The following is a 23,312-nucleotide window of genomic DNA, read 5'->3' on the forward strand; positions in this document are numbered from 1 at the left end:
GATCACCTCAGTGAGTAGTTAAACTCTTGGGGCTTCTGAGGACTGTCTCCCATGGTCAAGTACAATCTATAGTCTTCCAGTCATAATCTACAAACAAAGCAAAATTTTTCTGAACAAATGTTTCACATTATTTTAACAGATCAGAACAAGGAATGGCTTTGTTGAGACATATTTAAGGGAAATTGAAACTAAGGTTAGTTTTTATATGCTAGGAATTAGAGTTCAGTAGGAAAAAAAACTAAGGTGTTTTCAAAAATTTTTTAAAGTATATTTTTGAGCAGGGGTCATTTTTGGATATAAATTCAATACCCCAACAGGAGAGGCCTCTCCAAACTGGTTCCAGATGCTAATGTCATTGTCTATTAAGTAAATAGACTATGAAAAAATACTTATTTTTAAACATGTATTTTTGGAAGTCCTCTCAATTTTACCCAAAGTGAAAAATCAAAATTCTTCTAAAGGTCTGTGGGGCCTGACATGATTTAATTCTTGACTCCTCTGGCCTAAGCATCGTTTACTCTTCTCTGCCGTCATTCACCTCCAGTCTCACTGGCCCCCTGGCTGCTTCTCAACCTGTCGGCTCATTCTTGCCTTTGGGCTCTTGTACTGGCTATTCGTTTTGCCTGGAATATCCCCAGAAATCTACTTGGCCAGTTCCTTCACTTCCTTCAGGTTTTTGGTCAGATGTTATCTTATGAATGAGGCCTTCTGGAAACACTGTAATTAGAATTGCAATTGGCCCTCTCCTTATCCTGTTACCATCTGTCTTCATCTGCTCTCCCACTCATTCTACTTAATAACTTCCAACCCCCTATTTAATTCAATGTATTATGTTTATGTTAGTTTTCTGCCTCTTCCCCATTACAATGAAGAATCTATGAGGACAGGGATCTTTCTCTGTTTTGCTCAAATGTCTGGAATAGTACCTGGCCCATAGAAGGTACTAAAAAATCTTGTTGAATAAAGGGGTTAAAGGCTGGGGCTTATATTAATTTGTTCAACGATTTAACAAACATTTAGTAAATGCATATTGTCTGCTAGTCACTCTGCTAGATAAAAGAATCCAGAGGGGAGTCTTATTTTAGAGAGAGAAAAATGAATGGAAAACAACAACAACAACAACAAAAAACATGTACTATGTGCAATATAGGGTTGAACACAGGGCATTCTGGGAGGACATAAGGTGGTGCGTAACCCAGTACAGGCAGGGTCATAAAGGATTCATTAATTTTATTTACTCAACAATTAATACTTCCTATGTGCTAATTATGCTTCCAGGCACTTTAAAAGAGGGCAAGTCCGACCAGCTTGTGTTCTTTGCCCTTTGCCCTTTCCCCTACTTCCCTCTGTCTGAGCAGCCATCTTGCTATCATGTGGTTTCAAAAGGGCAAATGCCAGAAGCCAAGGCTAGCTGAACAGAAATATAGAAAGATCTGAGTTCCTGATGAAATCATGAAGTCACAGTTCCAGCTTGATTGGCTGATCTCCAGATTTCTTGTACGTGAGAAAAAAAAAAGATCAGACTTTTACCACCATGACTTGACTTACCACCTTTGAGAGGTATTGTTTGGTACCCAACAGTAAAAGGAAGGAAATCAGCGTATCTTAAATTATCTCCACTCGTCTCTGTCCAGTTTTAGTTAGTTGGAGCATCATTTCTGGATGATTGGAATATGAAGGGTTAGAGAAGGAATACGAGTTTTAGCCTTTTCGAAGGCTAAAACTCTCATGTTCCAGATAGAGATGAGGCAATGAAAAGCCTCCCCAGTTTTTTTTAGAATTGCTTCCTCCAGCAATTGTGCATGTAGGCTTTTTTCCACAAAGTCAGCAAGGGGCAGCCGAGTGGAGTGACAGAGATTTCATTCAGCTTTTTAAGGCAAGGCCTCTAGTCTCTTGTACAGCAAAAGCACAAAGTAGTTATCCTACATAGAAGGCTCTTTGTGTGTTCGGGACTATTTTATTGTATTTATTTTTAGAGACAGGATCTGGCCCTGTCACTCAGACTGGAGTGCAGTGGCATGATCACAGCTCACTATAGCCTTACACTCCTGGGCTCAAGGGATCCTCCTGCCTCAGTCTTCTGAGTAGCTAGGATTACAGGCACGTGCCACCATTCCTTGTTAATTTTTCTTTTTTTGTAGACTTGTGTAGATATGGTTTTGATTGTTGCCCAGGCTGATCTTGAACTCCTGGCCATAAGTGATCCTCCTGCTTCCTTCATCTCCCGAAGTTCTGGGACTACAGGCATGAGCAACCACACCAAGGTAGGACTAGTCTAGATTCTAGTACAACATCAACCCATGTACCCCACAAAGTCTCTGCTGATATCTATTTTCCCTTGTAGAGTTTCATCTGCATAGTCTAAAACCCCACTCTCTGCCTGTGCCTGAATGTGGCTAATGTTTCCAGAAAAGAAAATGTCAGTGATCTAAGCCCACCTATGAAGGGATCTTCCCTTTTTGAATTTTAATTCAGCTAATTTGCTTTGCTTCTCTAGCTGTCTGATGTCCTCAACAATATGACATTTTGGTAATTACTTTGTTTTAATTTTCCAGGTCCTACCACTTCCTCTTATATCCTTATCAGAGACAGTATTCTGAACTCATAGATTTAGTGAAAGTTTGGATATATTCTGGGATTCTAAACTGAAGTGATTTTCTCTTGAGCCCCTGGAAGAAGAATATGCAGGCAGCGCTCTGTTGTAGCTCTGACAGGCAATCGTGCCTTTACAATTATACTGTTATTTTGAAAAAAGCACTGCTTACTGGTTTCATATTACTTGCAGTGTTTTTTAAAAAATGTGGAAACAATACAGTCATGCTTAAATAGAACAAATTTAAAAAAGAAGGCAAGCAAAGATTATAGAAAAGTCAGCCCAAGTGTCATGTTGAGCTTACCTTTCCATCCACATGCTAAGGACCCAAGTCACAAGTGTCTGGCTGTTACAATTCACTTTTTTCTTATACGCCCCTATCAGATCCAGAGAAAATGGATCATATTGAGCAGTCTGACTAGGAAGATGATAGAACTTCATCTTTAGAGCAATCTTATGAGGTATGCACAATTACTCATATCTTAGATAAGGAAATGGAGGCTCAATGGGATAAAGAAACTTACTTAATATCATATAGGAAATACATGGTGGTTAATAGAGGACAGAGAATTTTCCTCACCCATGCTCAGGCTCTGTCTGCTTTTGTTTCTCTGAGCCGCAGTATAGCCCTGTCTTGAGAAACTGTCTTTCTTCCCTTTGCTAGTGGTCTAATCCATTGTGTCTGCTCCTAGCTCTGACTTCATCCTCCCAACTCTCTGAAGGCCTGGTTGTGCCTTCCCTCCTGCAAGGCCTTATTGGAGGAAAAAGTCTCCATTTCCCTTAATTCCACTTTCATTTTGTACCCTTTTCCCCTTTAAAGGAAAACAAAACAAGCAAGTAGAAAAAAAATCACCATTAACATTTCAAGAATAAAAGAAACCAAAATCTCCTATCTAAAGCATTTTTTTTTTCCATTTTTGTTGTGCGTGATAGGACATTTTATATTCCAGTAGTTAAGATTTATCTTTTAATCTATACAGTTTTAGGTTTTCATATCTTGTGGCTCTGCCTCTAATTTTCTTTTTGATTATGACAAATGGGACACATAGATACACGCATGCTCTATCCTCTCTTTTGGAGTTTTGTCACCTCAAGTCATTCAAAACAGAAAGATGGATATCTCTAATAGGAACTATATTGATTAGAGTGCTATGATATCCTGGGTTTGTAATGTAATAAAAAATGAGCCTTGATTCACTCTATAAAATAGGGAAAATATTACCTGACCTTTTTTTCCCTCAGTGATAAAATTAGGAGAAATGGTATCTGTGTGGAATTCAACTTTTAAGAGGAACATTTTATGAAAATAGCCTAAGTTGCTAGAATGTGCTATTTATGCATATGCTTATTAAATATATATTTATCAAATATTCAGCTTCTTTTAAAAAATAAAACCAAAACTTTCCAGAGTTAGATATACTAGTCCTTGTACATTAGTTCCGTTCTTCCTCCAACTGTGCACAAACTCTTCATACTGCTCTATATTGAAGACGATAAAGAGAAATGCTGCCCTGTGGGTTGACCAGAAGCCAACTCAGAGAAAGAGATTTGTGTGCAGTAAGTTTCTTGGGCATGCATTTTGGGTTCAATACCTGTGGGGGACGAAGGTCAGCGAAATAGGGCAGAGAGAGAGATTGGGCTGAGCTGCAGTCACAACGAAGGCCTCAGTCACTCCTGTGGTCATCATCATACCTAGGCCTGCCCTTCAGACTTTATCCACCTTGAATCAAGGGGACTGCACCTTTAAATCATGCGCTGACTGGTTATGGGATGCAAGCTGCCCCAACAAAGGTGCTGGGACCTTAGGAGAGGTAGGTCCCTTCAGCTGTGCTTAGTTAAGAGGTGTTGGTTGGCAACACTTTCAGCAACCGGAGAATGAATGCTGCAGTCCTGAAGCGGGGGAATCTGGGTGGCACAGCAGAGCAATCACTACGATTAAGACATTAATCAACAGTGCAGATTACATTCTTCATTATGTTTATATTTATATCGATTAGATGAATCATGAAATTGTCTTTTTTTTTTTTTTTTTTTTTTTTGAGGTGGAGTCTCGCTCTGTCACCCAGGCTGGAGTGCAATGCCATGATCTCGGCTCACTGCAACCTCCGCCTCCTGGGTTCAAGCGATTCTCCTGTCTCAGCCTCCTGAGTAGGTGGGATTACAGGCACGCTATCAAGCCTGGCTGATATTCTTTTGTATTTTTAGTAGAGACGGGGTTTCACCATGTTGATTAGGCTGGTCTCAAACTCCTGATATTGTGATCCGCCTGCCTTGGCCTCCCAAAGTGCTGGGATTACAGGCGTGAGCCACCGTGCCCAGCCGGAATTGCCAGTTTTATAGTAAAAATTTGTTGAATATTGGCAATTTATATGGTACACAATCTAATTATGTAATTTATTTTCAGGAGTTTGTGTGAAAGCATACAGCAATAGAAAAATAATTAGTGGGTATAGAGTGTAGGAGCAGATAGAATAGTTGGTTTTACCAGTTTCTATTGATGCTACTATAGAGCAGTCCATATTTCCAAAAATAAATTTTATCTTTTTAAAGAAGAAGCTTTGAGTTTTCTTGATTTTATATTTCCTACTTTATTGATTTCTGCTCTGATTTTTATTTCATTTTTTCTGCTAACTTTAGGTTTTATTTGCTTTTCTTTTTCTGCTTTCTTGAGGTGAAAGTTGAGATAATTGAATTAAGACATTTCTTATTTTCTAGCACAGATGTTTAGTGCTATGAATTCCCTTTTAAGTACTACTTAAGCAGCATCCCATAAATTTTGATATGTTGTGTTTTCATTTTTACTCAGTTCAAAATACACCTTAACTTCTTTTTGATTTCTTCGACCCATAGATTATTTAGTAATGTGTTATTTAGTTTCCAAATACTTGGAGTTTTTTCAAAGATCTTTTTGTTTCTGAGTTTTAATTTAATCCTATTATGCTTTGAGAACATACTGTGTATGGCTTGGATCTTAATACGTTTAAAATGTATTGAGACACTTTATGGCCCAAAATATGTTCTATTTTCATAAATGATCTATGTGCACTTGGAAGGAGTGTGCAGGCCTATCTTGTCTAATTGCACTTCACTTTATTCCACTTCATAGACAGTGTCGTTTTTACAAACTGAAGGTTTGTGGCAACCCTGCATTAAGCAAGTGTATCTGCACCTTTTTCAAACTGCATGTGTTTACTTCATGTCTCTGTGTCCTGTTTCAGTAATGCTCAAAATATTTTAACATTTTCATTATTATTATATCTGTTATGGTGATCTGTGACCAGTGATGTTTGATTTTACCATCATCATTGTTTTGTAATGCTACTAACCTCACCCACATCAGATAGTGAACTTAATTGATAAATGCTATTTGTGTTCTGGCTGCTGTACTGTTGGCCATTCCCCATCTCTCTCTCTCTCTCTCTCTCTCTCTCCAGGTCTTCCTATTCCTGATACAAAACAGTGTTAAAATTAGGCCAGTTAATAACCTCAAAATGGTCTCTAAATATTCAACTGAAAGGAAGAGTCACATGAGTCTCACCTTAAATTAAAAGCTAGAAACGACTGGGCTTAGTGAGGAAGGAATCATAAGATGCAGCAATTCAGTCATATTTTCAGGCTCCAATTCTATTTCTAGTTCTCTTGCTATTTGCACCACATCCGCAGTGACTCAACTTCTTCCAAATGCCTGTTATTACTGATCTTTTGACCTCCTCTCATGAATCACAAATGTTCTCAATGGCATCTGGAATGGTGAATCCTTTCCACAAGGTTTTCAATTTACTTTGCTCAGATCCACCAGAGGAATCACTGTCTGAGATCCAGAGGAATCACTTTCAGCTGAGATAAGCTGAAAGCTAGGCCTCTTGCACCAGTGAGTTAAGTTATAAATGCAAAGAAAAAGTTCTTGAAGGAAATTAAAAGTGCTACTCCAGTAAACACACAAATGATAAGAACGCAAACCAGCCTCATTGCTGATGTGGAGAAAGTTTTGGTGGCCTGGAGAGAAGATCAAAGCAGCCACATTTCTTTAAACCAAAGCCTAATCAAGATCAAGGCCCTAACTCTTCAAATCTATGAAGGCCGAGAGGTGCAGCTAAAGAGGAAAAGTTGGAACCTAGCAGAGGTTGGTTCATGATGTTTAAGGAAAGAAGCCATTTCTATAACAGAAAAGTGCAAGGTGAAGCAGCAAGTGCTAGTGTAAAACCTTCAGCAAGCTATCTAGAGGATCTAGTGAAGATCATCTAGGAGAATGGCTACACTAAATAATAGGTATTCAGTGTAGACAGAACAGCCTCATATTGGAAGAAGGTGCCATCTAGGACTTTCCTACCTCAAGAGGGTAAGTCAATGCCTGGCTTCAAAGCTTCAAAGGACAGGCTGACTCTTTTGTCAGGGACTAATGCAGATGGTGACTAAGTTAAAGCCAATGCTCATTTACCATTTTGAAAACCCTAGGGCTCTTAAGAATTATACTAAATGTACTCTGACTGTGCTCTAGAAATGGAACAACAAAGCCTGGATGACAGTTCATCTGTTTACAGCTTGGCTTACTGAATAATTTAAGCCAACCATTGAGACCTAGTGCTCAGAAAAAAGATTGTTATCAAAATATTACTGCTCCTTCACGACTTACCTAGTCAACCAAGAGCTCTAGTGGAGATGAACAAAGAGATTAATGTTGTTTACATGCCTGCTAACACAACATTTAGTCTATACCCCATGGATCAAGGAGTAATTCCAACTTTCAAGTCTTATTATTTAAGAAATATATTTCACAGGACTATAGCTGCCAGAGATAGTGATTCCTCTGGTGGATCTGGACAAAGTAAATTGAAAACCTTGTGGGAAGGTTTCACCATTCTAGATGCCATTGAGAACATTTGTGATTCATAAGAGGAGGTTAAAATATCAGTAATAACAGGATTTTGGAAGAAGTTGAGTCACTGCAGAACTGGTGGAAATTCCAAGAGAACTAGAATTAGAATTGGAGCCTGAAGATGTGACTGAATTGCTCCATCTCATGATAAAACTTGAATGAACAAGGAGTTGCTTCTTATGGATGAGATAGAATCTACTCCTAGTGAAGATGTTGTGAACGCTGCTGAAATAACAACAAAGGATTTATAATATAACATAAGCTTAGTTGATAAAGCAGGAGCAGGATTTGAGATAACTGATTTTACTTGCAAAAGAAGTTCTACAGTGATAAAATGCTATCAAACAGCATCATGTGCTACAAGGAAATCTTTCATGAAAGGAAGAGTCAATCTGCAGCAAACTTCACTTTTGTCTTATTTTAAGAAATTGCTGCAGCCACCTCAACCTTTAGTAACCACCACTCTGATCAGCCAGCAGTCATCAACATCAAGGCAGGACACTCCACCAGCAAAAAGATGATGACTCATCATTTGAAGGCTCAAATGATTGCTAGCATTTTTTAGCAATAAAGTCTTTAAATCAGAGTATGTACATTGCTTTTTATATATAATGCCATCACACAGTTAATAGAGTCCAATACAGTATAAACTTAACTTTTGCAATGCACTGGAAAACAACAAATTTCGTGAGACTCTTTTTATTGGGAAACAATCTTTATTGTGATATTCTGGTACTGAACCTGCAATATCTCCGTGGCATGCATGTATAGCTACTGTTGTTACATGGAATGTTCTATAAATGACAACTCCAGTTAGTTGATAATGTTAAGTCTTGTATGTTTTACTAATTAATTATTTAATTACTCATCCAATTACTTAGAGAAGATATTGAAATTTCCAACTATAATTGTAAATTTGTATCTTACAGTTTTATCAGTTTTTGCCTCCTTTATCTTGAAGCTCTCTTATTTGTTGCATATACATTTTAATTTTAGTCCCTTTGGATGAAATTATCTCTATCATTATGAAATGACCTTCTTCATCCCTGTAATATTCTCTGCTCTGAAATCTGCTTTGCCTGACATTGATATAGCCAGAGCTATTTTCTTTAGATTGGTATTAACATGATATTTTTTCCTGTATCATCTTATTTTTACCTATTGTATGTATTTATGTTTAAAATGTGTTTCTTGCAGGCCTTATGTAGTTAGACCTAGCTTTTTAGTACAATCCGATGAGTTCTGCTTTTTATCTGGGGTGCTTAGATCATTTATATTTAATTTAGTTATTAATATGGTTGTAGTGAAATCTACTATCTTGCTATTTGTTTTCTATTTGTCTCATCTATCTTTTGTTCTCTTTTTCTGGCTTATTTTGGATTAATTCTGCCTTTTTTATGATTTCAATATCACTTCTTTTGTTGGCTTCTTAGCTGTAATTCTTTTTTTAAAAAAAATAGTGTTGACTTTAGGGTTTATGGTTAATGTCTTTAACATATGAGAGTCTACCTTCAAGTGATGTTATGTCACTTTATGGTCTTATACTTTGAATCAAATTTACAAATTTTTTTACCAATTATTTCTTCAATATTCTTCTTGTTGCTTCCCCCTTTCTCTCCTTTAGAGACTTCAATCACATATATATTTGGTTGCTTAAAGTTACTCTACAGATCACTGCTAGTTGGTTTTTTAAAAATTTTTCTTTCTTCCCTCCCTCCCTCCCTCCTTCGCTTCCTCCCTCATTTCTCTCTTTCTTTCTTTCTTTCTTTCTTTCTTTCTTTCTTTCTTTCTTTCTCTCTCTCTCTCTCTCTCTCTTTCCTTTCTTTCTTTCTTTCGAGTGATTTTTTCCCTCTGTGTTCCATTTGGGTGGTTTCTTTTGCTATGTCTTCAAGTTCTGTAACATTTTCTTCTGCAGTGTTCAATATGACATTTATCTTATCCAGTGCATTTTTTATTTTAGACATTGCAGTTTTCATCTTTAGAAGTTTGATTGTGTCTTTTTATACCTTCCATTACTTTACTTAACATGCTCAATCTGTTTTTCTAAATTCTTGAGCATATGAGATGTAGTTATGATAACTGTTTTAATATTCTTATCTACTAATTACGTTATCTGTATTATTTCTTCAGAGGTTTCAGTTGATTGATTATGCTCTTCATTACAGGTTGTATGTCCTAGGCTTCTTCGCATGCCTGACAATTTTTGATTGAATGGCAGAAATTGTGTATTTTACCTTTTCAAATACTAGGTACTTTGCATTCCTATAAATATTCTTGTCCTTATTTCTGAGATAAGATTCAGTTACTAGAAAATATTTTTATTTTTTCAAATCAAGTTTTGTGAAGTGGAATCAATGCAATATTTTGTCAAAGGTTAATTTTCCTTAAGCTTTGACAAAGGCAAAGCCTCACTAAGTACTAAGAAGTACTCTCCCTAATACTTTATAAATTTTAGGTTTTTCATTCTGGCTTTTGGGACTAATCCCATCCCTGTGTGATGTCTAAGCATTGTTCCTTCTGATTCTTTCTAGTCATTTTTTCTTTGGCCCCTAGTAGTTTTATTACAAATAAATGCTAATCAGTATTCAACTGAATGCTGAAGTGGAACCCTCTACAAACTCTACAGTCATTTATCTCTGCGCATGTTCTTTTCTCATACTTTTTCTTGTGGATTCTATCTGCTTTAGTCTCCTTGAACTCCCAGCTTTGCGTCTTCAACTTACAGAGACTGCTGGACTCTCCCTGGGTTTCTTTACCCAACGCAGTAGGCTAGACACTTTCTCCAGGCAGTAAATTGTGTAATCATAGGCTCACTTTGGTTGTTTCCTAACTCACAGGGATCACTTTTCTTTATTATCTAAAATCTTGTGAGTCCTGGAAAGTAAGTCTTTGAAAAGAGAAATCTTCTGCTTGGTGACAGGCTTACATTCAGTGACGATAATTTTTGTGTCATTTTTATGTTGATATAATTATTTCCTAGCCATAAGTTTTTCCTGCATTGATATTACATGTTGACATCTCATTCATATCAAAATTCATTCTTCATATTTGTGTTTATTTGACTATAAATTGACTTGTAGAGCACTAGTATGCTGACCTTATTGCATTTATTCATGAATATAATATAATGATTGCATAGATTATCAAATAGTTTTGATTTGTAGGTTTAAAGTTACAGTATTAGACTTTGTCTTTATAGTGATGGCATTTGAGGCTGAAAAGAAGTAATCGAAATAAACAGATTGGCTCATAGCTGGTCAACCATCTAGACTAGCGTCAACTAATGCGTCACTGTCAGAGCAAGAGACAGCTCTTGGGAGCATGACTTCCAACCACTTGTCCTAACCTCTAGACCACACTTTCCATCATTCAAAACCCTAAAAATGATTAAGGAAGTACTACTTGCTTTGTTAGCATACTTATGTCAAATAATAACTTTCAAGTTTGCTTGTGTCACAGACAGATCTAGAAATTCATTAATATTATTAACATATACCAACCAGTTTCTCCTTCTTATCATGGTTGGAAATAACACATTATATTTTGCAGTGGTTTGACCAATTAAAAAGAAAAGAATCTTATTGTAGTACAGGTGTCTGAAAAGAAAAATCACTTTCAAGAGACTGATTTAATATAGTGACCCTTCGAGGGGTGATCTAGGAGGAATAAACTGTGTGAAATAAAGTGATCTAGAACAGGCTGATTATCGGGAGACTTCATGCTACGCTCATGCAGGCACAACTCTCTGTGTCAGTTTTTCATTTGTCATACCTGCCAGTGATTAAAATCACCCTGGGAAGCACTCATGGCCAGTGTTTTCCTTCAGACTTGCTGTAGAAGCTTTTTTTTTTTTTTTTTTTTTTTTTTTTTGAGACAGAGTCTCACTTTGTTGCCCAGGTTGGAGTGCAGTGGCACAATCTTGGCTCACTGCAACCTCCACCTCCCAGGTTCAAGGGATTCTCCTGCCTCAGCCTCCTGAGTAGCTGGGACTACAAGAGTGCACCACCACGCCCAGCTATTTTTTTTTTTTTTTTTTTTTTTTTTTGTATTTTTAGTAGAGACGGGGTTTCACCATATTGGTCAGGATGGTCTCGATCTCCTGATCTTGTGATCCGCCTGCCTCAACCTCCCAAAGTGCTGGGATTACAGGCCTGAGCCACCACGCCCGGTCCTGGTGTAGAAGCATTTTTACACTACTGATAAAGGTGATGATCATAACTAATAATAAATATGATAAGATAACAAATACAAAACCATCTTAGATGTTTTAGATTACTTGGTCTAATCTTTACCATAATTCTTTGAGACAAATTTCACTATCCCCATTTAACAAATTTGACAACTGAGTTTAAAAGAGATAAACTTTTCTAACTAAAAGTGTCAAAACTTGCAATAGAACTTAAGTCCGACTTCAAATTCATGCTTGTTTCATTGTTTTAAGCTGCTTCTCAAAGTTGCTGCTTTATATGACTAAAGCTATCATTACTTCAGGGTGCCATTTCTTCTAAGTGTATTGAGCATGTTGCACCTAGAAGACCTCCTTTCCACACAGAGAGAAACTTTCTCATTCAAATCAAGTTATTCCCCTGTTTAGGTAGTCATGAGAGTTACCCTTGTGGCTTCTTTTTTGCATTTGTGTCTTTCCCAAGTTGAAATCTGATTTGGAACTTCTCTCACCTGTATGGAGTCCATAGCTCATAATCAAAGCTCTTTCCTGGTAAATTATCTTCCCGGGCCATACATTTTTTGTTTGTTTGTTTGTTTTGTTTCATTATTTCTCCCTCCATCAACTTAATGAATTGCTTTCTTTCCCTAGGCAGTTCTTCTCACAGAAATTTTTGTCAGTGTATGAAGAATGTAGCTTTTAACAGCATATTAAGACCTTTATCTCATTTTCAAGTATGATTCGGAAGGTAGCCTTTTCAGTTTGAAATCAGAATGACAATGTATCATCCTATGAGATTTTTGGGACTTGGCTTGTGAGTTGAATGCCTCATTGAATATCCCTGTTCAAAAATCACTCTATTGTTAGGATTTCAAAGTTATCTATTACACGATTATTTCAAGTGTATTTTGTAAATTTTGGTGTGGAGAATTGGGTAATAGTTTACAGAATTATGTAAGGGTTTTTCAAGTTAAAATGTTTCAAGATCACTTAGTAGGACAACATTTTGTGCCAAAGGGAAAAACATGAAAAGAAACTTTGAAGGCAATAAGCTGGGTGAGAAGTTATGAGACTGACTTTAATAATATAATTCCAAGGCAGTTTATAAGAACCCTACATACCATGGGGATTTCCATTAGAAAAATACTAAAATTTACTTCTGTGAAATCTAGGGGCTTTCTGATGTTCAACTGTCACATATGTGGACTGAAAAATTAAATCTTGTTTCATAAGCATCCTGTGTCAGTTTCTTTGCAGTGCAGGAAATTGGTTCAGAAAAGATAAGAAAGATATACAAAATAGCTATGCAGGATGCCCTGCATACCAGTTCATACCAATGTGGCCATTTCCAGGAATCAATGGTTGATTATTTTTCACGTGATATACTTAAAACACAGTGATGGGAGGATATCCACATTCAGTCAAGTTCTCAAGCATGTTTGCCAACACGGTCATATGTTCTTGTATTTATTATTAATGCTGACAGGTGGGCCCAGGCAACTGGCCATATAGTCATGAGATAGGTATTATTAATTTAGAATGAAATGTCTAGCCTCAGAGATTTTTAAGAACTTCAGTTCACAAATCTAATGAAAGATACATGTATTAAGAATTCACTGTATGCTATCTTTTCTGTGTATTCATCAATCCTCACAATGACCATAGGAGGAAGGAACTGCTTAATTAACTCCATTTGACAGATGAGGCAATTATAGGTTTGAGAGGTTAAGTAATTTGCCTGAGTTTACACAATTAACAAGTTTTAGGGCTAGGATCAGTATCAGAATTTATATAAAATCATCAACAAATTGATGGCTAGGGATAGCAATAATTTCCACAACTAGAATTCTTTTTTTTTCACTTTATTTTATTTATTTATTTATTTATTTATTTATTTATTTATTTTTACCCATAAGAGTAAAACCATAGAAACATCTGCCCCTACCATATATGCTTGAGTAAAAGTGATAGAAAATGTTTTATTTTATTATTTATTTATTTATTTTGAGACGGAGCCTTGCTCTGTTGCCCGGGCTGGAGTGCAATGGCACGATCTCGACTCACTGCAACCTCGGCCTCCTGGGTTCAAGAGATTCTCCTGCCTCAGCTTCCCAACTAGCTGGGATTACTGGCGCCTGCGACTGCACCTGGCTAATTTTTGTATTTTTAGTAAAGACGGAGTTTCACAGTGCTGGCTAGACTGGTCTCAAACTCCCGACCTCAGGCAATCCGCCCACCTTGCCCTCCCAAAGTGCTGGAATTACAGGCGTGAGCCACTGTGCCCGGCCTAGAAAATGTTTTAGTAACTTGGCACAGCAACTAATGTGTGGAAGAGCCTCTTATCAGTTAAAAGGGTGCCCTCAAGAATGATCACTTGTTACTAAAAGTATTAACCGTAAATAATATAAAACCTCTGTTGGGCATTTCCCTTAACTATTTGAAACATCTACACTACGTGCATGCCAAAGCACTGGTTTTGAGTCAATGAAAAATACCCTGCTGGAGAAGTGGTGGTGAGTTTTTCTGGAGTACTACCCCTCTGGCCTTCCTGTCCTGTAAACTGAGATAAATTCCCCTGCAGTGAACTTCAGAGCTGTGCTTATGAGCACACGTGCATAGTAACCAACTGCTTTGTCCTCAGAGGTCAATTCTTCCCTTGAACTTCCTCAAGTGACATCTGATATGGGGGAAGTCTTCCAGTTTCTCAAGTTCTCTTTAAGAGCGGTGGTGACTTAGAGTGCCCTTTCTCTTTGTGAAAGAAATGGCTCTAAAACTTTGAAAAATGCTGGCAGGAAAGCTAGTAACCACAGTTAGTCATAAACTGCATTGATATAGACAGATCCTTGCTCTTTTACTTCCATTGGAGCCTTCTCTACTCAGAGTAGAAGCCTTAGCTCAATGCTCAAACAGCCTCAAGTCAAGGAGCACACAGTTCTTGAAAAATGACACTGTGGCTGCAGACACAAGGCTGCATCCTAAGTGTATGATTAATGTTTGGGTTTCTGTCTTTTTACTGGGAGGAAATACTACTGCAAACCTTAATCTTGAAAATTCAGACTGAAAAATTCCAACATAAGTCATAGTTACAATTATTAATTAAATGAAAATTGATGTGTAAATCCCCTGCATCTCTCTGGATAACCTTTTTCTGGTGCTCTTCACTACACTGTCTCCAGTGAACTTCCTGGGTAGTTGACTAATTAAAACCTGCATTCCCTATGTATGTTAATCAGTTGCTGTGATGGTTAAAGAGATACTTTAGGACACAGTTATCACTTCTCAGCTGTATTAGCCCGTTATAATGCTGTATTAGCCCGTTATAATTGTCTAAACAATTGCTAGTGTTTTGACCTTTGCAGCTCATCTGAAAACAGATTTGGCCAGGTATGTTGGCTCATGCCTGTAATCCTCAAACTTTGGGAGGCAGAGGTGAGAGGATCGTTTGAGGCTATGAGTTTGAGATCAGCATAAGCAACGTAGTGAGATTCCTGTCTCTACAAATAATAATAATAATAACTTTAAAAAAAAACTATAAAATTTTTAAAAGTGGATTTACTTGACTGCTTATTATTAAAGTGAGCTCAAATTGAGAATTTAAGTGGAAGCTAAATTAGCATATGAATGATAAGTACTGATTAAAGGCTACTGGAGGAAGAATAAAGAATCGGGAGAAAGTGCAATTGGTTAAAGCTCTGTAGGCAAATCTCAGTTATGAAAATGGCACTGGCCTGGGTGTCCATGCTTACAGCTCAAGAAAAAGAACACGCCCTACTCTCAGAGGGCTCTCTGCCTGTCCTCACAGCAGCTTTCTGTTGGCTTAAAAGAGGCTCACAATTTCTAAGTAACTGTAAGTAGGGCAGCAACAGAAGCGGGTTAGAGGTTTTTTGTTTTTTGGTTTTTTTTTTTTTTTTTTTGCATATTTCTTTCTTTCTTTTTTCTTTTTAGTTAAAACCTTTAGTTACTAAGAAGCAACTATGAAGACTTCTGAGGAATAATGTGGCGAAGACAAAATTTTATGTAAAGACCAGTTCAAGTGAAAGGAGGAATCTGTTATTTTAACTTCTCTAGTAAATTCTTGAGGGTTGGAATGTAACTTTCATCATCTATTCAATTTAGGGAATTTGATTAGTACATTATGCACACTATTGAAAGCAATGCAGAGTTATTATTGTTTTTGCTATTTACCCAGTAGAGAAAGTGCTGCAGGCTAATTGCACAATTATGTTTAAGACACAGCCGAATAAAATCAGTGCTATTAGACCAGTACAGAAAAGGGATATAACATTGAAAAGATGCAGAACTCACAATGGAGGTGTCAGGTTCAATTCCCAGAGGCTACCTTGCTTCCAGTATTCACTGACACACAATGGTCTGGTCGGTCTTTCATTATAGACGGAATTAAATGAGAGTAGTATTAGTACATTCTTTCATCTACTATTGTAGTTTAAATAAAAATGCTTTCAGTTAGCATGTAAAAAACTGTCCTTTGGAAAGCCTGAAGTAGTATACCTGTAATCTGTAGGAGGAAATGAAATTCAAGTTCAATTAGGGGGTGACTTTTTAAAACTTTCTATTTTGATATAATTTTAGACTTATGGAAACCTTGAAAAGGCAGTACAGAGCTTTTGTATAACTTTCACTCACTCCCCTTAATTTTGACATCTTCTATAATGATTTTTGTAATTAGTAAAACTAGGAAATTAGAATTAGTTAATACTATTAACTAAACTACAGACTTTAGTCAAACTCCTCAGTTTTTCTACTAGGGTTATTTTCTGGCTTACCCTTCAGATTGGCAAAATACTGAAAATATCTGATAGAACAAATGTTGATAAGGGTGTCCAGTTGGAATGTTCATACAATGGTGCCAACACTGAGGCAAATAATGTAGTAATATTGAGAACTACACTGTTCAATAGGATAGATATTGAGCACTGGAAATGTGTTGAACTATGAGCTGGGCATGGTGGCTCACGCCTGTAATCTCAGCATTTTGGGAGGCTGAGGCGGGTGAATTGCCTGAGGTCAAGGGTTCGAGACCAGCCTGGCCAACATAGTGAGACCTTGTCTCTACTAAAAATACAAAACATTAGCTGGGCATGGTGGCAGGCGTCTGTAATCCCAGCTACTACTACTAGGGAGGCTGAGGCAGGAGAATCACTTGAACCCAGGAGGCGGAGGTTACAGTGAGCCAAGATCTTGCCATTGCACTCCAGCCTGGGCAACAAGAACAAAACTCTGTCTCAACAAACAACAACAACAACAAACAAACAAATGTGTTGAACTAAGCTGGACTGTAAGTATAAAATACACATTAATTTTCAAATAATACAAAAATGTAAGCTATCACATTGATAATTTTTATTTTCCTTATATTTTGAATATATTGTATTAAATAAAATTTATTAAACATGTATAATATATTTTTTTAACACGGGAACTAGAGAATTTAAAATTATATTTGGAGATGACATTATATTTCTATTAGACAGCACTGGCCTTGAATGTAGAAAGAATATTTACCCTGAGACTCAGATATATTATGTTAGATGCACCCTGGAGAAATTCTCATCCTTTTGCATGAGGAAACATATGCAAGACTTTCATTTTATTCATTTTTCTAATAATAAGAAATTAGAAACAACTGACATGTTTATCAATAGGGGAATGCATTATAATCCATTTATAGAATAAAAGAAGTGTAGTAAAAACTAGTATAAATTTGATGATCAACTCAGGTAATACTGCAAACAAAATGATTAAGAAAGCCAAACTGCACAAGTTAAGAAAACATTACATCATTTTAATGTGAATCTTAACAATTAAAAATATCATTAATTATTATGGATATAGACATAAAGGATTAATATAAAAACATGAATGGGAGTCGAAGTTGATTGCGTTTTTGGCCCTAATTTTTTACCCCCTACTGTATTCATGCCCTTTGACTTGTAAGTTATATGCCCTCTTATTACATGTGGACTGCACCTTTCCCCCTCTTGACTTTGGATTTGGCCATGTGACTTGCTTTGGCCAAAAGCATGAGATGGAAGTGGTAGTGTGACAGTTTTGAGCCTAGGCCTCAAGAGACTGGTATTTCTCCTTGCTTTTTTGTGACTCTGCATTGTTGGGAGAAAAGAACATACCTAGGCCAGTCCTAAGGGAAGATACATGGAACAGAGTGAAATGACCCCAGTCAAGCCAAAACTTAACTGGCTGTCTTCCAACTAGCCCTCATATGCATGAATGGGTTCTGCTGAGATCTGCAGATCTTTCATTCAGATCCATGAAAAGAAAAGATTGTAGTTTTAAACCACTGAGTTTTGGGTAGTTTGTTATGCAGCGTTTTTCATAGCAATAGCTGATAGCTGAGATGCATAACAACTATGGTATAATATTTCTGTCTGGAATGGAGGAAAGTAGATGTTGTCTATCCAAATATTTTTTCCTTTAAAATTGTCTTATATAAATATGAAAATAATTAACATTTATTGAATTTGGATAATAAATATATGATTTTGTTATAATTCAAGTTTTTTATGTTTGAAAATGCAATTTTTAAAAGATAGAATATTTTGAAAAGTAAAACTAGCGTTCTAATTGCCCACTTTTATATTTATTTCATTTGTGATTTCATGCCAATATTAATTTTCCAGTTTTTTTGGTTCATGTTCATTACTGGCTTGCTTAAAGTAACTGTGGTTCATGCTTTATGTTTATGTGCAATCATCTCTTCTAGTTTAGCTTATGTCCCATAGTTTTTTTTTTTAATAAAATACTCTTATTAATGATTGCATAAATAAAATGGAATGGATTTAGTGAACTTTTAATTTGTATTTCCAGTTTCTGTCATGATCTTATCTACTACAGTGTGAATCACATGGCAGTAAACAGACTTCTAATTTCAACACATGGTTAAATCTGAAAAGTGATGAGTGATAACTTGACTCTCTTTTTCCTATATTTTTTCAGAAGTAATGAGACATACACAGCTAGAGATAGCTCAATTCTCTGCTTGTGGATAAGAGGAGCATTTGAAGCTTTTTGTCCCAGCTAGTGTCTTTTTGCACCAGCCATTTGTGCTGTGCTCATGGCGGTACTGTGATATGTGAGATAAAAAGAGCTGAACAAACTTATGTTGGTGGAGTCAGGGTGAAACGCGGGAAATGAAAAGTCAATTGCACACGAAGCATTGCCAGGAAATAGAAATTGAGTACTCCTGCCAAAGAATGTGTAGAAGGCAGTCTGAATATTCGTGCAAAAATGTTTCCTTTTTAATTTATCATATGCTGTTATTATATATCTATTCATTTATTTTTTTTTTAATTTAGCAACAAAACCCTTTCCACAGCAATAAGCTAAAAAAGTTTACGTTTCATTAAAAATAAAGTACATATTTCTGTTCCTCAAGGAAACTGATGATAGACATGAATTTGCACAGAACATTTCTCAATATTTTCCATCCACTATGGGGTCTGTTGTACTGTCACTGACCACATGAAAAAGACAAGACACAAATGTACCAAAGAAGTACCAGCATCTACTTCAAAAGTGAGTCATTTTATGAAGACTGCAGAGATTAGGTGCATCAGTATTTCATGCATTAATGAAAGTCTCTGTGATATTAGTTAAATGGAGCCTGGAAACCATAAACTACTAAGACCCATTAGAAGCCACCTTAACATGTTGAAACCATGTTTCATACTTACTGGTGGGTGGTTTCAAGTTCCCCTAATACATGCAGTTACCCGGTATTCTGAGTCCTCAGGCAATCCTCACACACAGGTCCTTCCTCAGCCTGCATCTGCTCCTTTCTGCCTTGGATACCATCTCAGCTCATGATTTTGATGCAAACCTCAGATATGATTTTCAACAGGGATTGCATCCAGAAAGGCGTTCAGCTTATCCCATCTTCTGTGCCCTCTTATTTTTAACTATCATACAATATTTTTGTGCATCTGTGCTTTCTTCAGATCACCTTTACTTTAAAAAGAGGAAGTGATAAGAGTGAAGTTGTTAGTATTAATCAGTGAAATATTCTTTAAAAGTGGGGATAATCCCATCAGTTATTTTAGCTAAATTTCTTGGAATAGAAAATTTCCTCAGTAATAGAGAAACTGACTTGATATCTAACAGAAATGAAGGGAATCTTTATGTCCAGAAACAATTTGCACCATTGGAACTACACTTTCAGTTCCAAAACCCTACCTTCCTTCTTCTATTATAAACTTGTAAAGTATTAAGTTTTGTAATACTATTGTTCCAAATAATTACCATTATAATCTCAATATTGTAGCCAAAAATATTAACATCCCACAAAGACTTCACGTATTTTGATACAAATTCTGTTTTTTAACGTTTGTGCTATTTCTATGAGGTTACAAGTGGAAAACAATTACTATTGTATTTTAAAGGTGGAAACACTTTCCGGGTTTCTCTAGGAGTGGATGCAGTGGAGATTAAATGAGACTGCTCATTCCCAGTCTATAGCTCCCGATTTCAGGTGGTTTGCATTTTTCATTCCCAGTCTGTAGCTCCTAATTCCAAGTTGTTTGCATTTCCTCATTAGAAATGATGAGGAATGATGAGAAAAATGGTAATAAGGTTACTGTTGCTGGAAATTTTCAAGTTGTCCATGGAGGTACTTTCTTTTTAGGAAAGAACATACAGTGTATCACAGTTCTTGCATGAACCCCTTTAGAGGAAAAAAAAGAGTTCAAAGGGGATGTCCAGAGTCGATCGCTCTGGGACTACAGTGAATTGATACTTAGTCAACAGGGGAATTTCTCAAGCTTTCTTAAAGCTTAACCCACAACCGCATCTGTCAGCAGTTTCTTCCAAGTGAGAAACATTTACAAGTATATTACACTTAAAATGTGAAGAATCGTCGACTCCCTCTTAAACAACTGTTTTTATCCCTTCAAGAGAACCGAATCTAAATAATGGGACTCTGCATGTTTGGCAAATTACTCATTTCCTGAAAATGCAAAACCTAAGTAACATGAAATGAGGAGAGCAACACGCTGTGCAGTATGAGTGTGTTTCAAAGGATTCAAGATCCTATGAAATATTTCTGTTTAATCTAAGGCCAAAAAGAGTAGATCTCTTATAAAGTCTTTCTCTACTCCAGGCAATTTCCCTTTTAAAGCATCATTTGGAATTTCTTTTTTTTTCACCAATTGACAAAAGCAATTCTTTTCTTTTTCTTTTTCTTTTCTTTTTTTTTTTTGGAGACAAAGTCTTGCTCTGTCACCCAGGCTGGAGTGCAATGACGCGATTTCAGCTCACTGCACCCTCTGCCTCCCGGGTTCAAGCGATTCTCCTGCCTCGGCCTCCCAAGCTGGGATTACAGGCACTTGCCATCATGCCTGGCTAAGTTTTGCATTTTTATAGAGATGGGGTTCCACCATGTTGGCCAGGCTGGTCTTGAACACCTAACCTCAGATGATCCACCCACCTCTGCCTTCCAAAGTGATGGGATTACAGGCGTGAGCCACTGCACCCAGCCAAACAACGATTCTATTAGTGTTAGTTTATTTTGTAGTTTATAGTTCCTACGCTAAATTGTAGTTTGTGCAGATGAATTTTGGAGACATGTTGTTCATTAGTGTTTACTTTGAAACTATATGTGGACTAGAAAGTTCTAATATTTATGGGATTGGTTCATAATACTGAGTAGTATTTTAAGTATTTAGTCTGTCAGACTAGGTAAAATCACAGGTTAAATATTATGGAGAGAGAACACTATCTCTCCACTAAAAGATATATAGAAAATGTGGTTTCATAATAAATCATTATGATATTTAATGATCTCTATTACTTAAAATGAACCAATGTTAATTTTTTATAGAAATAATAAATTATTCTTATAATCTAATTGGCTGTCAGTCGACCTAACAAAAGTTGAAGAAAAAGAACAAAAAGAATAAGTCTCTCTTGTCGAAGATAAATAAAGCCAGACATTACAGTAGTGAAAATATATTTTATTCAGAAACTAGTGGTAACAGGAGAAAGAACTGATTCCAGTGCTTTAGGAGGCTGAGGCAGGAGAATTGCTTGAGGCCAGGAGTTTGAGCCTAACCTGGGCAACAGAGCAAGATCCTGTCTCTAAAAATGTTAAAAATAAAAAAAATTTAAAAAAAAAAGAAGAAAGAGCTGAACGCCATTCTGATTTGTGCAGAAGTGACTGAGTGTTTTAAAGGGAAAGTAAGGGAGTAGGGACAGGGAGCGAGTGAAGTCGTAGGAGCTGCATGTATATCTCAAAGGGAAAAAGACAGGATTCACAATTATAATCCCTTTTTAATAAGTGCACTAAGAAAGAGACGTCAGTGGCCTATCATCAGGTATTAGCCAGAACAAACAGGAAATGCTTTTGACACCCATGAGCTTTTTAAGGCAGAAATTCATGAGATGGTTGGGTCATACCAGGGGTGTGAACTTAGGCTGCTTAGAAACCATACTAGCTACTGTGGCCCAGGTCTCTTAGTGCAGGGATCGAAATTAAGTTGTTATGTGCTGAGACTTCTTTTGCTCTCTCTTTCTCTCCTCTCCTTCCCTTTGTTCCCTCTTATTTTGTCAGGATGCACTAATGGAAACAGAAATTACCACTGTAGGTGTTTTAAGCAAGAAGGATTTTAAAAATACAGGACATGATGTACTTAAACAATTATTGAAATGTTAAAGGAGAGGATAGTAGGCTGGGTGTTCAGGACTGACCCCAGATTGACTCCACTAGGAAGCTACCGCCTCTGAGGTCTTCACTAAAGCTGTAAGTTTAGGAACAATTCCTGGAGCTGCTATGCAGGTGTTAGAATGCTGGAATTAAGAAGCGGGACACTGCTATCATTGCAACTGCCTTCCAACACTAATAACATCCCAAAGTGGATTCCCATAGCTACAAGCTAGGCATTGACTCTTGACACTGAAGAAGCTGTGGAATAGATGCCGACAGTTTACTGTAGAAACACCTCATGTTTCCACAAGTTTGCATGCGAACAGAAATAAGAAGATAGCGTTGACCTTGCTGCTTGCTTCCAAATCTAATAAACAGACACTAACTTGCATCCAGAATACTAGCTACTCAAGTATCTTCGTGTCTTTCCATTTTCCTCCCCTCCTTTTTTCCTCTTCATCTTTTAAATGTATGAATACATTCTTGTTCCATGAAAAGTGCTAAACATTGCTGAGCTTTAAAAATTATGTATGAAATAGGTGAACTCCATGCTTTTATGTAGTTCACAGTCTACACAGGGCAAAAAAAAAAAAAAAAAAAAAGGAGGATTTATTTATTGTTCTAGGAGTTAAGTGCTATACTAAGATTGTGCATGTAGGGTTTTGGAAGCATAAAAGAGTTTAGATGGAATCAGAGAAGTTGTCATAAACATGGCCCTTATATTGTCTATGAAAAGATGAATATGAGGTTGTCCAATAAGGAGTGTGTTGGGAGCATCCTCTTAGATAGAGGACACAGTCTATTTAGAAATATAGGTTTAAGAAAGTTTGGTGAGCTATGACTGGGTGCAGTGGCTCAGTCCTGTAATCCCAGTGCCTTGGGAGGCTAAGACAGGAGGATCACATGAAGCCAGGAGTTCAAGACTAACCTGCTCAATGTAGCAAGACCCTACTTCTAAAACAATTTTTTAAAAATTAGTTTGGCATGGTGGCATGTGCCTATAATC

General features: G+C 36.8%; 1 long non-coding RNA gene across 2 annotated transcripts in view; it reads left to right on the forward strand.

Moving 5' to 3' along the window:
* Positions 1-23,312, forward strand: part of LOC110741629 — a 32,259-nt gene that overhangs the window by 3,486 nt on the left and 5,461 nt on the right. Inside the window, exons 2-3 of one of the 2 annotated variants that reach the window (XR_002518171.2) lie at positions 2,142-2,264; positions 19,046-19,185. This is a non-coding gene — a long non-coding RNA (uncharacterized LOC110741629). Of the gene's footprint in view, positions 1-2,064; positions 2,265-19,045; positions 19,186-23,312 lie in introns of those variants that run through there. The other variant, XR_004179437.1, reaches the window with a different exon arrangement.

The sequence above is a fragment of the Papio anubis genome, chromosome 1 (assembly GCF_008728515.1).
Source record: "Papio anubis isolate 15944 chromosome 1, Panubis1.0, whole genome shotgun sequence".
Taxonomy (NCBI): domain Eukaryota; kingdom Metazoa; phylum Chordata; class Mammalia; order Primates; family Cercopithecidae; genus Papio; species Papio anubis.